The 17,939-nt window shown below is 48.1% G+C and overlaps 1 protein-coding gene across 2 annotated transcripts in view; it reads left to right on the forward strand.

The window, feature by feature from the left end:
• Positions 1-7,586: 7,586 nt before the first annotated feature.
• The window catches only part of SLC5A1 (solute carrier family 5 member 1), a 113,301-nt gene continuing 102,948 nt past the window's right edge, over positions 7,587-17,939 (forward strand). Inside the window, exons 1-2 of one of the 2 annotated variants that reach the window (XM_037510972.2) lie at positions 7,587-7,704; positions 9,056-9,164. The gene's annotated coding sequence lies outside the window, so the exon portion shown is untranslated. The remainder of the gene's footprint in view (positions 7,705-9,055; positions 9,165-17,939) is intronic. The other variant, XM_054695277.1, reaches the window with a different exon arrangement.

Genomic DNA, 17,939 nt, shown 5'->3' on the forward strand with positions numbered 1-17,939 from the left:
CATAATTGCCATTAATTAACCCCATAAGCAATAAGTGGGGTTCTTTGAGAGGATTTATGAGGACACTATAAATTATATGTGGCCCAAACCTGGAGGGCTTCTCTACTCTATAATCTCTGCTGTATAAGCTTTCTTTCCAGTTCTGTACACTTAAGTTTTGAGACTTCTGTTAAGATAACTTTATGAAGGAGTCATCTCAGAGTGACAGTGGGGAAAGCTGAAGTCCAGAGAAATGAATTGGCTTTTCCAGGGTCACCCTGCAAAATTAATGACAGAACCTAAACTTGCATTTGGGTCCCCTAAATTCTTGTTCATGTTTCTTTTCATTGTGCCCTACTCCAAAAAAAGGATGTGATTGTATTCTGGTGATAATGTTCTTAATGTTTTCACTTAGAAGGAATAATACCAGGATATTTATATTTATTGGTGATATTGCTTAGATTTTCAAAACTGCTACTGCTCAAAACTCCATTTGTTTGAAATGGGGAAAAGTGTAGGATTCTTGATAATGGAGCAATTGAGTAAATAATTGGCCATCTAAGTCACTTGGGGTTGGGAAGCCCAGGACCCTTCTTGGCTCTACAAAGTAAACTCAACTGCTTTCTGACTGTTGGCCTTGCACACTTGGCTCCCATGCAGAGTCCACGGGAGACCTGCTATCAGGCAGCCCTGTAAACACAGATTCCCAGCTGGGTGGGACTAACAGATCATCTTCCATTATAAAGCCCAGTCATTATGCTGATGAAAACTATTTCAGATCCCAACTGTGTTTTGGGCATTTTGCATGCATGGTCTTTGAATATTTACATTGACCCTGGAAGTTAGGAATGATACTCTTTTTGACAGATGAAGAAGTCAGGTATCAGATGGAATGAAGTCCACAGCTAGTAAGAGGTAAAGCCAACATCAGAACTGGGGCAGTGTTACTACTGAAAGACTCTTTACTCTGGCTGTTTTGATCCCCATCTGAAGAAAAGGAGTCCTTGAAAAGTCAACAATAGCTAGCCCCTCCTGTCGCTATCCTTACTACTACAATCTCTCTGACAGCCTGCCCGAACCAGATCTTTCCTTCAAAGCTAATGAAATGCCATCTCTTAGGAAACCTCTGATCTGACTGGAAGCTTCCTGTGGGTGACTTCTGGTCAGTCTGCATTTTTTTTTTAAAGATTTATTTATTTATACAAGCACTGGGTATAGTCAGAAGCTCGGGAGGGTGAGAGAATTCACCAGAGCCAGAACAGGGAATAGAACAGGCAGACCAACGAAATACACTGCTGAAGGGAGCAGTGGGCATGGCAGGAGAGATCTGCGTGCCATGTGGGACCCTCGCCGGTGGCCAGGGATCGAACCGGTGCTTCAGAGGCTGCGGGCACCTTCACAGCCCAGCGCTCAACCGCTGCGCCACCAGGGGAGGCCCTGGTCAGTCTGCATTTTTCTAAGTTACTGAGCAGGTCTTCCCCTCCACTGGACCTGTGGCACCTAGCAAATCAAGGGCTCCAGGAGGTTGGGTGAACTAAAGAATAAAGGAATCCGCTGTCAAATACATTTTCCCAAAGTCTAACTCCCATGTCATTCTGCAGGACAGGGAGGAGAAGGAAAATAACAAAATACCTTCTGTTGATAACTTTCTCACCCTGCCAAGTGGGGCTTTAATGTGTGTTTTAAACTGCAAAGCTAACACTCTTGGGAGCTAGGCTGTAACTCCAATCCAGAGGCTCTGAGAAAAAAAGTGATTTTCCTGGGAAGAGGCAGAGCTCTGAGGGCCTGTGACGTTCATGAACATGTTGCCTCCAGGTAGAGGCTGGACGTCTGACACGCCAGGTCAGACCTGGAAGATCTCCCTTCCCTGATGTACCTTTCTTAGTTACCGTCTTTACATTTGCCTCTTCAGCCTATTTTTTGCTGCCCCATCCCTACTCCCAGGAACAATCCAGCAACCTGGACTTTAATGTGTTCTCCCAACCTAATCCTGGGGGCTCCTTCTACTGGAAAAGTGGGCATCTGTAGTGCTCCAACTAATGTGTGATTGAAGAGGTGACCCACACACCACTAGTTAAAAATCTCTCCCTAGCTGGACCTGACTTATTTAGCCCCTCTCACTATGGCTCATCACCCTGCTTTGGGAATGGCTTTTGTCTCTTGGCTTATTCAAATCCTATGTATGTGGGCCTCTGTGGTGGCGCAGGGGCTAAATACAGCACTACCAAGCTATCACCAGCCACTGCAGCACGAGTTTGATCCCCAACTGGCCAGGGAGCAACCCACATGGCGCAGCAGACCTGCCTCGCCCGCTGCTCCCCTTAGCAGTGTACTTTAGTCAGTCTGCCTGTTCTGTTCCCCACTCTGTCTCTGGTGAATCCTCTCACCCCCTGTACCTCTGGCTTACACCCCAGTTCTTGTATGCATAAATAAATCTTGAAAAAACAAAAACAAAACCAAATCCTATGTATGAATGCCCACCCCTCTGTCAGCTACTGTGAACCTCTCTGTACTCCTGTGCTGTGGGTATACAGTGTGCGCGTGCCACACAATAGCATTTACTGTGCTGTCTTCATTCAACAAACAAGTTCAGCTCCTACTATATGGTGGATGTTGGGCAGGGTGCTGGAGATACCTTAGTGAATTTTATGTCACCAAGGGTGGGGGACACTCGGGTGGGGAATATAATCAACATACAAAATAATGAAGTTAGATTGAAGAGGCCTCCTTGGTGTCCTAGGGGTTAAATCTCAGTGCTACCACTATGAATGCCCACTGTGACTGTCTGAGTTCGATTCCTGGCCAGGAAGCTAACCTACATGGTGCAACAGACCTCTCATGTCTCGCCTCCTGCTTCCCTTAGCAGTGTATTTCAGTAGATCTATCTGTTCTGCTCCCCACTCTGTCTCTGGTGAATCCTCTCACCCTCACCCCCCCGACCTCTGGCCTGTACCCCAGTTGTTCTATGCAAAAATGAGTACAATCTTAAAAAAAAACCCAAACAAATCAAAACAAACTAACATTGAAAATGGTAGTCAGGTTCTTCTCCTGGGCTTAGCACATAGCTCACAGAATAATTGATTAATTAAATGAATAATTGATAGAGGCCACAATTTTCAAAAAGAAAAATGACCAAAAAGAATTCATTTCCCCACTCAATCTACTGATGAGTCATAAGAAATCGAGGGTCAGGAGGCCTCACTCTTGCTTCCAATGTCGCTGGTTAACTGACTGTGTGATCTTAGGTAAGTCCTGGCCTTGCAATCTCTAAAAATGGGGTGGGTGTTTTTTGTGGTCTTTGGGTGTCTTTCCATTTCTGAAATTCTGTATTATTTTCAACCGCTCTGGGATGGTTCCCATCCTCTTCCTGGCCTTTTTTCCTGCAATCCCGGAAACTCCCCTCCCCCCCTTTCCTTCCGCCCTTCACGTTTGTCCCTTATGCATCCGCCCTCCACCCCCTTCACTTTCCTGGCCACCCCCTAGTTCCATCGAAATGGTTACCATAGTAATCATCTCCTGGAAGTGACCTCACCCATCTCCTAGGCAACTGTTTCCTAGGTGGTGACATCATTCAATCACCATGGCAACCCTCCAGGAGGACGGTTCTGCAATGAATGGGCAAACAATTTTTATATATTTCTGGGGGTAGGGAGAATATAAAAGAATATCTCAGGAACAAGAAGAAAAACCTCTGGACTTGAAGGGGAAACGTGGAAAGAGCAGAAGCTCTGAGGTGAACTACTTTTCCCCAATAATGAGGCAGACCATATACTATATCACTGCATTGGAACCATTGCGAGAGAACCAGTGCACCATGATAAGCAGGGATAACACGCAAACGCCACCCCTAAGCAGGCAGGTGCCTGGTTCCATTCCTCGCCCATGGCTCATCCAACAAGTCTTGATTCAGGCCTTCCTGTGTGTGGGTACTGGGGATAGGAAAGTGAGCAAAACCAGCCAGGGTCCCTGTCCAGTTGTGTGTGTGGTGGGGCCGGGAGTGGTCCTGTAGCAACAGATGAATGCTGCAGCACACAGCAAGTACAGCACCTGAAAGTGAAGACAGCATCCTGGTGGCATTGTTAAAACCTCACGCTGGCTGGGGGGCTCCCAGTGGCCTAGGGGTTAAGTCTCAGCACTATCACCGCTGCCTGAGTTCTATACCAGCCAGGGAGCTGACCCACATGGCGCAGCAGTCCTGTCCTGTCTCGCCTGCTTCTCCCCTCAGCAGTGTATTTCAATGGATCCACCTATTCTACTCCTCACTCTGTCTCTGGTGAATTCTCTTACCCCCACACCCCTGCCCTACACCCCAGTTCTTCTATGCATAAATAAATAAATCTTAATAAAAAAAATTCACCCTCTCTGTTGTACTGGGCAGAGTGGAAGAGCAGTTTGCCCAGAAGGGAGATTGGGTGGCAGGGCCCTGGGTGGTGGGGATGAGATGGAGAGGCATAGTGGATATATTTGGTTGGCAGAGCCAAGGGGATTTGCTAGGGACTAGATATGAGGGTATGGAAGGGGATATGAGGGTAAGGAAGGGTGACATTTGGGATGTGTGAGTGACTTGGGGGAGGGAAGTGACTATGCTGCTGTCTCAGATGAGGAAAGGGGACAGGTCCAGATGGAGGGAAGTAGGGGAGGTGCCAGGGTGTAACATTTAAGATTTGTTGTCTCAGGGTCAGACTTTAAAGGAGTGTCTCTTTAAATTCTGTCCCTGGGAAAAGCAGATTTTGTTTTTGTTTTATTTTGAGGGGTGTACTAAGCCTGAGTGCCAGTGTGTGTCAGTGCTTTACTATCCCCACAGGAGCCCCAGGAAGGGGTTCTGCATTGGCCCACCTCCAAGATGAGGAAACTGAGACTAAGAGAAGCTCCAGAACTTGCTGAAGGCCTCACAGTTTACATGTGGCTGCACCAGGTCTCCTAAGCCCACTCTCACCCTCCAGACCGCATTTTACCAGCCTCCCTCATCCCTGGTGAAAGGACGGAAGGGAAGCCAAGTGTTTTCAAGCCAACCTCTTATCTTCATCACCATCCTTTGTGCTGGGGAACAAGCAGAGAGTCTTAGAAGTGACAAGACCTCTCAACTTGGGGGAGCTTCAATGTCAGAGCTACTTCCTTGCTATGCCCCACTCCCACAGATGTTTTTGGCTAATTTTTAAGCTACCTGAGAAGATCTCTACAGGAGGAGAAACAGGTGGTTGACTGAGGACATGGTTCTGTGCCTTGGCGTCCTCCTCTGTCAAATGGGCACAATAGTATTAATTCCTGCCCCATAGGTTTGTGGCAAATGAGATGAGTGAAGGACTTGTCACATACAATGTAGACTGTAATCGATGAATGTTAGCAGCTGTTAGCATTAGGGCGGGACTGCAGGGATGTGGGTGTACAATGACACATGGCCCGTGGGATGGAGGCGGGAGAAGCAGTACAGCAACATGTGGACTGACTGGTTGCTGAGGGAGAGGCCTCCTCCTCACCAGCTGGCTCCTGGGGAGATAGCAGAGTCTGTACCCCTCATTCCTAATCCTACACCTGCCACAGGGGGAGGAGGATGATGAGCCTGGCCTCCCTTGGGAAAAAGGGACGGTAGAAAAAGCCTAGAAATAAGTGGGTCACATTCATGAGGCTGAAAGTCTGGGGGCAGGGGTGATGGAAGGGAGTAAGCAGCCTGCACCTGGGCCCTCCACCCTCACCCACTTCCTAGCCCTACCCTCAACCCCAACATCAAACAACTATGGTTTTCTAAACATAACATCAACTACATGCTCCTGAAAACCACAAATCACCCTGAGCTTAAAAAGGAGTGAATAAACATGAGGATTGGGCCCCAGTATGCCAGTGTGTGGGATCACACTTCCTCCATGTATTATATTTGTCAGGGTTCAGCCAGAGAAATGGCACTAGTAGGAGATGCATAGCAAGAGATTTATTGCAGGGAGTTGATTTATTTATTTATTGAAATTTATTTATTTATACAAGCAGTGGGTATAGTCAGAAGCATGGGAGGGTGAGAGAATTCACCAGAGCCAGAGCGGGGAACAGAACCGGCAGACTGACGAAGAAATACACTGCTGAGGGGAGCAGCGGGCACGGCAGGAGAGGTCTGACGCGCCCTGTGGGACCCTTGCCAGCGGCTGGGGATGGAACCGGTGCTGCAGAGGCTGTGGGCAGCTTCGCAGCCCAGCACTCAACCGCTGCACCACCAGGAGAGGCCCACGGTGAGTTGATTTATGTGTTTGGGGCTTGCTAGACAAGTCTGGAATTGACAGGTGCAGGTTGGAACACTTGTCCGTGGTGGAAGCTGCTGTATATAGGCAGAATTTCTTCTTCCTCAGAGAAGTTTTAGTTCTGACCTTAAGGACTTTCAACTGATTGAATCAGGCTCACCCAGATATATAGGATAATCTTCCTTACAGTCAATTGATAACGGACTGTATTTGCATCTGCAAAATACCATTATCACAACATGTGTATTTAGTGTTGGATTGACACATTAAAAAAGGCCATCACACACAGGTCCCATCCAGACATGGTCTTGGTGGCTTGCGGGATGCTCCTTTCGGTTTAATCATGTACTATTTACTGAGCACTCATGAGTGTCAGGTACTGTGTTAACTGATTTCCAGGCAGTATCTCAGTTAACCCTGAGAACATGTTATGAAGTAGGTGTCCTTCTTGTCCCTAATTCTACAGGTAAGGAAACCAAACCTCAGAGAGGTAAGGAGATTCCCAGACACGCTTGAGGGCAGGGCTGGGTGCATCTGTGCTTGGAACCATCACTCTCTATGGACTACCCTTGTCAGCCTCTCCTTTCTGCCTTGTCTCCTCTTTGCCCAGGGCAGGAAGTCAGAGTTCAAATCCTCTGTGATCATATTTCCTGTCACTCTAGACTCCAGTTCTCTGTTAAATCTTTCCCGGTCTTTCTGGGATTAGGGCCGAAGGGAGGGACCTTTTTGGGGACACTTTCTTTGGCCTTTGCTGCCACCTAGGGAGCTCGCTCGTGTTCGCCACGCTCCAGACAGGCACTCGGGAGGGCGGGGGCACCGAGGGATGGAGCGAGGGAGCAAGTGGGGATTGAGGGGTGATTCTGGGCCCAGAAACAGATACAAAGCGTTATCACCCGCTGTTGCCCACTCAAGCGCCCCAGATCCTTGAAGAGTCCTCAAGGATTTCTGGGAGCCCGGCGGGGTGGTGGGGTTTCCACGCCCGCTGGGATCAGTCTCTGCTCCGGGCCCAGAGGGTTTCCTTGTCCCCCACTCCAATGGGGTTCCGGAGCCGGCGGGCTGCCCCGGCTGCCAGAGGATTGCGAGGGAAGCCGGGAACTCCTTGTCCTTTATCGGGTCACTCGACAGGTCCGCACTGGGACTCAGACTCCCGAGGGGGCCCGCCCTCTGACTGGGGAGGGGTAGAGCGGTGGCCCCGGGGGAGGGGGAAGGCGAACTAAGGAGGCAGGAAAGAGGGATGAGTTTAGGAAGGCAGAGGACAGCGCGCCGCGTCCGCGCCGGCGGTCCACCCTTAGCCCCGCCCCCCAACCCGTCCGCCGTCCCCTCCCTTCCCCTCCCCTCCCCTCCCCTCCCTTCCGGGTGCCGCCACCAGGGGGCGTCGTGGGTCGCGCAGGGGCGCCAACCTGGCCCTTGAAAGGAGTCGCGGCCGCTCACCCAGCTCGGTGCAGGTCGGTGCTGGAACCTCTTGGTGTGCGGGAGCCCAAGAGTTGAGTTGGCTAAGGTGAGCGGGAGGCGGAGACCTAGGCTGAGAGCCTCGGCGTCACCGGCAACACCCGCAGCAGCCAGCCAGTCAGCCAGACAATCAGTCAGTCAGTCAGCCAGTCAGCCAGTCAGTCAGCCAGTCAGTCAGTCAGCCAGTCAGCCAGACAGTCAGTCAGTCAGTCAGCCAGCCAGCCAGCCAGTCAGCCAGTCAGCCAGTCAGCCAGTCAGCCAGTCAGCCAGTCAGTCAGTCAGTCAGCCAGCCAGCCAGCCAGCCAGCCAGCCAGCTAGTCAGTCAGTCAGTCAGTCAGTCAGCCAGCCAGTCAGCCAGCCAGCCAGTCAGCCAGCCAGCCAGTCAGTCAGCCAGCCAGTCAGTCAGCCAGTCAGCCAGCCAGTCAGCCAGCCAGCCAGTCAGTCAGCCAGCCAGTCAGTCAGCCAGTCAGCCAGACAGTCAGTCAGTCAGTCAGTCAGTCACAAGGCCACATTTTTCATTAGTCCCTTAGTCAGTTGTTCAGTTTCTTGCCGGTCAATGAGCACATGCACCCCTGCCACGGGGTCCCAGCGATAGTGGAACTGGGCCCTGAGCTGAAGATCGAATCATTATCGATCAAGCATTAGCATTGCTTTTTCCTGGTGGTGTGTCCGGTGGGAGCCACTTACCCCTTCTGGGCCTCAGCGTTACCCTGCATCTCTCTCAAGAGGGGAAACAGTCTTCACAACTTGCCATCTGCACCCCTACTCTGCCCCACACTGTGGGCTCCATATGAGACCACAGAGGGGCGAGCCAGGTGAGGGGAGGTTATAACCAGACTTGTGGTTTTCTGGAGGTGAAGGAGGGGGAATGGAGGAAAGAAAAAGCAGGGGTGGGGTGATCCCCAGGGCTCCAGGAGAGCGTGGGCTGTTACCTCTACCCACAGGAATTCGGGGTTGGGGCCCTAGATCTGAGATCCTGGCAAGTCCCTGCTTCTCTCTGGGCTTTTGTAACAGTGAGGAACTTGAATTCCTTGATCTCTAAGGCCTGACACTTGATTGGAAGTAAAATTCCAGAGGGGAGAACCCCCACGGAATTGTGGAACTCTGCCCCACCACATGTGGGGGTCGGCAACAGGTATTTTGACCTGCTGCTGGTCAGCGGAAGATGGAAGGGCCTGGCCATGTGCCCAGCCCAGCAGGGATGGGGTTGGGGGGTTGGTACTGGGAAGGTGGTAGCCGTGTCTCAGGAGTCAGAAATGCTCCTTCAACCCAACTTGGGTGAGAGCTCTGCTGACCCTGGGGGAGGGAGGGCAGGGCAGGGTGTGGGCTAGTCTGGGGCATACCCTGGGGGCAAGGAATGGTCTTGTCTCTTTCCATCCAGTCCCTTTCCTTTTTTCCAGGCTGGGTCCCCATCCTGCACAGGCTCCCTCAGAGGTCCAGTGACATGGTGACAGCCACTTCTGGAAGTCAGAGGAGACCAGGACAAGGCCGGCTTTTTGGTGGTGCCTGGTACGTGCCTGGAATCAGATATCTGGGCAGGGCCAGAAGTACTGGGAAGAGTTGGTTATTCATTCAACAAGCATTTACCAGAATCTACCACATGTCAGGCTTTGTGCTAGGCAGGAGGTGACAGAGGTGAACCATACAGACATTGCCCTTGTTTATGGTGGGCAGCGTACAGAGTTGTGGAAGGAGCAAAGGAAGAAAAAAAAAAGACAAGTAAACCAACTGACTATAGTTAAAATTGTGCTATGAGGGTAGCAAAACAGATGCTGCAATAGAAAAGAAAGCAGGAAGGAAATGGAGTCACCCATGGAGTAGAGAGAATTTCTAGACTGAGGGAGAAGCGCTAACTTGTTCACTCACTCATATTTTACTGTTCCATTTGCTAGAACATTTTTGAACAATAGAAGGGAAATCTTTTTTTTTCTTACAGCACTATGTTCTAGTGGAAGGAGACCAGAAAACAATGTCAGGGAGTGAGGAATGCTATGAAGAAAAAAAAAAAGTAAGATTATAGCATAGAGAATGGTTAAAGATGAGGAGACAGTGGCAGATAAGGTTGTGAAGGAAAAGCACTCTGACTTGAATGATGATCATGCAAAGATGAGAGGAAGAACATTCTAGACAGAGGGAGCAGAAAGTGGGAGAGTTTAGCAGGTTTGTATCATGAGTGTTGGGAACGATGAGCAGTGAGGTTTAGTGAGCCTGTAATGAAGGCTACGGCAAGGCCAGGCAAGGAGCTTGGATTTTATTGTTTTTCTAATATTTAAAAAAATTGTACATTGCTATTGGGTGACATTGGTTTACAAAACTGTATGATTCAGGAGTACGGGTTCACATCTCTTCAGATGTGTGTTACCACACCACATTACTCCAAAGCTTTGAAAATCCTCCAGCACAGTCCATTGGGCCCCAACCCTTTTATTACACTTCAGGCAAGTGGCCTCTCTTTTCTAAGCATGTGTTATCCAGATGTGTCCCCTCATCAATGGCTCCCAAGTGCCTACAATCTGAAGCGTGTACAAATCTCCTTAACCTAAAAACCAAGGCCTCTGAAGATCTGGCACCAACTTTCTTTTCTTAGGACTCTGCCTCACATGCCCAACAGTCTAGCCAAACATTTCCCCCTGTGAATCCCTGTATCATGTCCACCCCTGCCATCCCATGTGCCTAGGAAATCCTCTCTCAGTCCCTCAATGCAAAGATTTAGCACTGGGAAAAGAATATAGAATACCTCAATAATTTTTAAAATATTGATTGCATATTGAAGTGCTATTTCAGCTATGTTGTGTTAAATGTGATATATTATTTCATCTTTTTAAAAAGTAATTTATTTTTTTAAGATTTATTTTAATTATTTATGCATACATAGACCAAAAGTGTGGGGGTGAGAAGATTCACCAGAGACAGAGTGGGGAGCAGAACAGGTGGAATGGCTGAAATACACTGCTGAGGGGAGCAGCCTGTGAGACAGGGATCAAACTCAGGCCACAGTGGCTGGAGATAGCTTGATAGTGTTGAGACTTAATCCCTTGCTTTTGGGAGACCCCTCATCTGTTTCTTTTTACCTTTGTAAATGTAGCTATTAGGAAATTTAAAATTACATTTGTGGCTTGCATTGTATTTCTCTTGGGTAGTGCTACACTAGAGGGTAGGGCTGGTCAGACCCTATAGGATGTACCCGCAGGGCACCAGGTGGCAGTAGTGGTTAGGAGCTTGAAGGGCACCTCTGATGCGGGCAGTCCTGCTTTAAACCCAGGCTTGGGGGCGTTAGCCTGGCTTTCTTTTGCTCCCTTTCCTGGGACCTTGTCAGAGGAGAACTGCAGGATACCCTTTGAACTTCTAAATGTCTTGGCTGTCTCAGTTGGAGTTGAAGAAGAGGAAGGAGAGGTTCCAATGAGTGACGCATAAGATTTAAGAGGTGCTAGTACCTCAAATGCTGATTTCTTATCCCCTTCATCTCACCCCTGGCTGACATCACCCTTCCAGGAGAACATTTCCACCCCTTGGGCTGAGCAGTGTCTGCCAACCAGCAGCTGGGTAGTTAAGGCAACCAAGGTCATAAAGCTCATAGTGATTAATTTCTACGAAAGAGATGTGGCTGTAGCCCATTTTCACCCATTAACATTCTAACCACTTGTTCAAACTGCCTGTGGTGTTTCTAGTTGGCAGGAAAACTGCCATTAGGGGTAAAAGGGCAGTGAGATGATTATGGGTGAGACTGATTCTCTTCAGGTGGTTTGGTGTGATGTTTGTGAGTAGCATGGGGTGCCAGATACTGTTTGGAGTGCCTTGAGTTGTTTATTGATCTGTCCTCAAGGAATACATGTGCCTCAAGGGACAAATGTGTGGGGGTAAATAGAGAGACCTGGGCCTCCCTGGTGGCGCAGGGCTTAAAGACAGCGCTATCAGCTACTACAAGCTACTGCTGGCCACTACAGCATGAAATGCCAGGGAGCTGACCCACATGGTGCATCAGACCTCTCCTGTCTCGCCCGCGGCTCCCCTCAGCAGTGTATTTTAGTCACTACGTCCGGTCTGTTCCCCACTCTGTCTCTGGTGAATCCTCTCACCCCCTGCACCTCTGGCCTACACCCCAGTTCTTCCTTGCAAAAAAACAAACAACAACTGTATTTTTGATATATGTTGCTGTGACAACTGGCTATCCACATACAGAAAAATGAAGTGAACCCCTGACTCATACCGTACACTGACATTAACTCAAAAATGACTTACAGGTATTTGGGCCTCCCTTATCTCACACAAGCTCCTTTTCCTTACCCTGTACTTTCCTGCCCTCTGAGCACCAGAAGCTCCAGGCAAGTGGCTTCTCCTTTCTAAGCATGTGTTATCCAGATGTGTCCCCTCATCAATGGCTCCCAAGTGCCTACAATCTGAAGCGTGTACAAATCTCCTTAACCTAAAAACCAAGGCCTCTGAAGATCTGGCACCAACTTTCTTTTCCGGGGACTCTACCTCACATGCCCACCATTCTAGCCAAACATATCCCCCTGTGAATCCCTGTATCATGCCCACCCCTGCCTTCCCATGTGCCTAGGAAATCCTCTCTCAGTCCCTCAGTGCATGGCCAAATCCTGCTCCTCTGCTCTGATGCCACCTGGCACCCCGTAGCTCATGGGTACACACTCACAAAGGCATTAATTTTGCCTTTTCTGGTGTCTCATGGGTCTCTCTCTTTTTTTAAAGATTTATTTATTTTTGCATACAAGAACTGAGGTGTAGGCCAGAGGTGCGGGGGGTGAGAGGATTCACCAGAGGCAGAGTGGGGGGCAGAACAGGCAGAGCTACTGAAATACACTGCTGAGGGGAGCAGTGGGTGAGACAGGAGAGGTCTGCTGCGCCATGTGGGTAGCTCCTTGGTCCGGGATCAAACTCTAGCTATAGTGGTGATAGCACTGAGACTCAGGTCACCAGGGCTGTCCCTGAAGACTCAGTTCTTTCCCCAGTGATTTGTCTTGCCACCTTTGTCTCAGATAAATCAGCCGTACATCTTTTCCTACCTCTTTTTAGGTCTGTAATTTAAGCTGCAGTTTTCTCATCTGTGGAATGGTAACAATAATATCCATAATGGATCTATCCATCAGGCACAAAAGGTAAAACATCTAAGGCCCATGATACTTCTAGAGACTCATAAAAATGTTTTAGTTTTTTTGCAAATTAGGAGAAAAATAAACTTTTAGATCAAAGAAAATGTCTTAATATACAATATTAAGATAATGTTAATATCTTAATATCAGTGCAGTCATGAAATATGATTTTAAACAATTTTGTTGAGGCAGGGACCTATAAAGGCAACAGTGCCTATGACCCACGTAAGTCCTACTGTGGCCTGGATAATATCTACCTCATTGGATTACTGTGAGGATTAAATATGACAAGTCAAATACCATGTGCTGTGCTGGACCATAGTAGGTTGTCAGGAAATGGTCATTATTTTAGGGGGTGGAGAGAGAGTCTGCCTCACCATCTTGGGCTTCATTAACAGGACTAGTGCCTTGACAGGCTGGTGAATTATTGACTGTACAAACCCATGAAGGAGCCTCTCAGTGAGTTCAAAGGAAGGTCAGGGCTAAAGAGCTGCCCCTCTGCCCCTATTTCCTGCTCTGACACCTTGGAAGGCTCTGGGGGCACCTGTGGCCTCACTATGTAGAGAGAGAGTTGCTGAGGTAGAGAGGAGTGGTGTCATAAAGGACACTGTGCCCCAGTGGCTGGCAGGGTTGATAAAGGCCACTTGCTGTGACTCCCTGACTTTGTTGGGTTGAGGCATGTGTAGAGTGATTTATTTTATTTATGTTCGAGGTTTATTTATTTATTTATTTATGCATAGAAGAAATGGGGTTTAGGCCAAAGGTTTGGGGGGGTGACAGGTTTCACCAGAGACAGCATGGGGAGCAGAACAGGCAGATCTATTGAAATACGCTGCTGAGATGAGACAGGAGAGGTCTGCTGTGCTGTATGTGGGTCAGCAACCTGGCCTGGGATTGAACTCAGGCCACAGTGGTGATAGTGCTGAGACTTAACCCCTAGGCCACCAGGAAGGCCCTATTTTATTTTTTGGATCAAACCATTTTATTGAGGGACTTTAGGGGAGGATTGAAGGGCTGGGATGATGAGAGCCAATATCCTCATCTAGCTCTGCATCTCTTTAGCTTTACAATTTACTCAGAGTGATTTTTTTTTTTTAAAGATTTATTTATTTATTTTACACAAGAACCAGGGTACAGGCCAGATGAGCGAGAGGGTGAGAGAATTTATAAGAGCCAGAGTGGGGAACAGAACAGACAGACTGACGAAATACACTGCTGAGGGAAGCAGCGGGCATGGCAGGAGAGGTCTGCGTGCCATGTGGGACCCTCGCCCGCAGCCGGGGATTGAACTGGAGCTGCAGAGGCTGCAGGTAGCTTCACAGCCCAGCGCTCAACAGCTGCGCCACAGGAGAGGCCCTACTCAGAGTGATTTAAATAATCCTGATAGCCTGTCATTTTTTAAAATTGAGGTGAAATTCACAAAACATAAAAATGACTATTTTAAAGTATATACTTCATTTATGCTGTTGTGCAGTTATCACCTCTGTCTAGTTCCTAAACATATTTATCAGCCCAAAGAGAAATGTTTATCCATAGCAGTCATATCCTATTTGTCCCTCCACTTAATCCCTGGCAGCCACTAATCTACTTTCTGTCTCAATGGATTTACTTATTCTAAACAATCCATATAAAGGGAATCATATTATGTGTGGTCTGTTGTGCCCAGTTTCTTTTACTCGGTGCGCCCATGTTGTATTATAGTCTATATCAATAGTTAATTTCTTTTTACAGTTGAAAAATATTCCATTGCATGGATAGGCCACATTAAGTCTATCCTTTCATCAAGTGATGGACACTTGGGTTTATTTTTACCTTTTGGCAATTGTGAATAGTGTTGCTATGAATGTTTCTGTACAAAGTCTTCTGTTCAAAGTTTTCATTTCTCTTGGATCTATGGTAATTCACTGCACTGGGGAAAGCTTGAAGTGAAGTCACGCTGTGTTCCAGGTAAGTGGCCCATAGCGCATACTCTTTCTTCTCTTCCCATGAGTCCTCTGCCCCTCCTACTCCAGATATAGCTCAAGTCACCATTGACAAACTTGTCCATGCTAAGTATTAATGGCGCAATGGGCTAGTTAATTAATTAGATAAACAGTTCACTCACCTGATATTTATTTCAGTTTACTATATGCAAGGCATATGATAGATTAGAATGTGGCGCTTAATAGCACAGTCCTAAAATCAGGTTGACCTGGGTTTGAATTCTACTCATAGCTGGGAGACCTCTCTCAAGATATTAAACCTCTTGGTTTAACCTGATGAAATAGGAATAATACTGCTTTATAGTGTTGTGAGGATTAACTAAGATGTATGAACTCTGAACATGGTGCCTGATAGAGTGAATCTCAACTAAATGGTGGTATACACAGTCTATACAAAGATACATGCAAAGATATCTATGTTTACACACATACATCGTATCTACACATATCGATAATCTCTCTACTTTTAAGGAGGTAAAAACTTCAAATGGGAAAGAACAGTACTTAAGTAAACAATAAAGTAGAATTGTATTATCCTAGATGATGTATTAGCATTTGAAATAGGACCCTTCTGGAGACATTGACCAAAGGACAGTTGTTCCTGGGAAGATTAATTTTTTTGAGAGAGGAAGTGGGACCACTGAGTGGAAGCTGCTAGGAGGTAGGTTTTTGCCTTAGTATAAGAATTTTTTAGAGAGCATCTTGGAAGTAGTGATTTCCTCGTGAACTGGGAGAGGATCAAGCAGAGTCAGGCTGATCTGTTGATAGAAGGGCTTCTTGGATACTATAGAAGGCTGCAGAGGGGATGCTGGGCTTTTGAGGGCTCTTTTGCAGGGCCTCTCTTTTCCATCCCTATTTCCAGAAGCCCTGTCCTCTCTGTTTGGGCTCCCTCTTTTGGGAGGGGCTGTGCTGGCATTGTGGTGCCAGTGGACTTCCCGGGCAGGTGACCTGGCACCTTATCTCCCTGCCCCCATCTCTCCTCTGCCTTTTGCCAGCTAACCTCCTACAATAGAAATTACCCAGGGCCAAACATTAACCATGAAACCATAAAACCACGTGAAGCTCAGGTGGCTCCTGGTGTCCTGGACTCTTGGTGACCTGTTATCAAGAAATGCCGCCTCTCCACCCTGTAGGTGGGGAGGATGGAGTGACTGGGATGACGAAGAGAACCAACCCATGTGGCAGAGCAGTGGGCAGAGGATGCCTCCGTTGCCTGAGGCTCAGGTGGGGGCTGTTGGGATCTGAATCTTGGGGTTTGGGGAGAGAGCATGGTGACATTTTTTAGCATCAACAAGAGATGTTCCTTCACGTATGTGATCGGGAGCTTCCCCAGTTTCATGTACACACTTATGTGCAGATTACATGGACATTTATACTGAAAACACACCTCTCACTCATGTACCCTGGCATATCCCCATCCTTCTACTGTGTCCTTAATCATCCCCAGAACCCTGCGCAGTGCCTGCAATATCAGTAGATCCTTGTTGAGCTGATGGGCACATGGGAGTGAACAAATATTTATACCCATCCACATTTTCATCCACATATGTATGTGTTTTCAGGAGGGTACTCGCAGCTACACATGGATTAATGTGTAGGTATTAAACATTATACCTACACTACACACACACTAAGTGTAGATGTGATAACATCAGTGTGCCTATGCATACACATCTGCATCTGAATGTCAATACGCATATGGACATTTTCATGTATTTACAGATTTCTGGATGACCCTGCTGGACAACCATGGGGGTGGTTATGATGAAACTGTGGTTCCCATGGGCACTGGACAGGGCAAAGATATTTTGGCTGAGATGCCCATTTTCCAGTTGTGTGCTGTGCTGCCATGTTTGCCCATACTCCAAAGTGCTTACCTCTCTCTTCTTGCTAAGTAAGGTGACAGGAAGATGGGGAGGAGCTAAGGGGAGCATAACAGAATGAGAAGAAACAAGGCCAGCATCTCCTGGCTTCTTGTCACCTTTGGAGAAAATATTGGGTTGTTTCAAACAGAAATGTGTCATGACTTTTCTGACAACCCAAAATATTGATCAGGACACTGGCTGGGCTGTTGTTTCCTTGGAGAATGTTGATGAAGAAGGAGAAGAAAAAGAAGAAGAAAAAGGAGAAGAAAACAGCCCTAGATTACAAAGGGGTGAAACCTTGAGCAGGATGGCGTCAGAGTGTGTGTGTGTGTGTGTGTGTGTGTGTGTATGTGTGTGTTCATATGTTGATATGGAGGAGGCAACAGGCCGAAGTTTTTAAAATGAGGATGAAGCTATGATTTCACTGTGTGCTGCAGGAGTGGCAGCCCAGGGATGGAAGACAGGAATGCTGGCATCCCCAGCCTCCTCAACTGTGCATAGGGCAAAAAGGTTGAACACAGCTCAGTCTCTACTCCTGAGGGGCACAGCCAAGCAGCACTGTGGGAGAGGTCACTCCCACCTCAGCCAGTCAGGGCTAATTCCGTGTACTGGGATAAGTAGTGTAGTTGAGGGCCTCCCCGGTGGCGCAGCGGTTGAGCGCTGGGTTGCGAAGCTGTCCGCAACCTCTGCAGCACCGGTTCAATCCCTGGCTGCTCCCAGGCCACCGAAGGAGGGTCCCACATGGCGCGCAGACCTCTCCTGCCACCCGCTGCTGCCCTCAGCAGTGTACTTCAGTCCTTCTGCCTGCTCTGCTCCCCGCTCTGGCTCTGGTGAATTCTCTCACCCTCCCGTGCTTCTGACTGTACCCAGTGCTTGTATAAATAATAAATAAATAAATCTTAAAAAAAAAAAAAAAGTAGAGTAGTTGAGGTTGCCAGAGGAGGCTGTGGTCACAGGAACTGGGAGTCAGAAAAGATTTCAAGGAGGAAGTGAGGAGCCACCGAATTTTGTGGGGGTGAGGGAGGGGACCGAGTTCTATAGAGGGTGTGGAGGGATGGCACCTGCACTGTGGAGGCAGGAGAGGAACAATGCTTCACCAGAGTTACGAATGGTAAAAATTAAAAGGGAAACTGGAGCAACCAGGTTAATTTTTGAGTCGTTCCTGGAACACAACCAGCCCAATGGTTAATCTGTTTGACCCTTCAGCAATCGCTTGGACCCTGGCCCAGGCATACCTACACACAAAGATTCAGCATGGCTCACAACAGAGCTGAGGGGGGAACTTGTAAGTCACCCCACACCAGTTTTCTAGAGGCAAAACTGAGG

Source organism: Talpa occidentalis, unplaced genomic scaffold (genome assembly GCF_014898055.3).
Source record: "Talpa occidentalis isolate TD23 unplaced genomic scaffold, MPIMG_talOcc4v2.1 talOcc4.14, whole genome shotgun sequence".
NCBI classification, from domain to species: domain Eukaryota; kingdom Metazoa; phylum Chordata; class Mammalia; order Eulipotyphla; family Talpidae; genus Talpa; species Talpa occidentalis.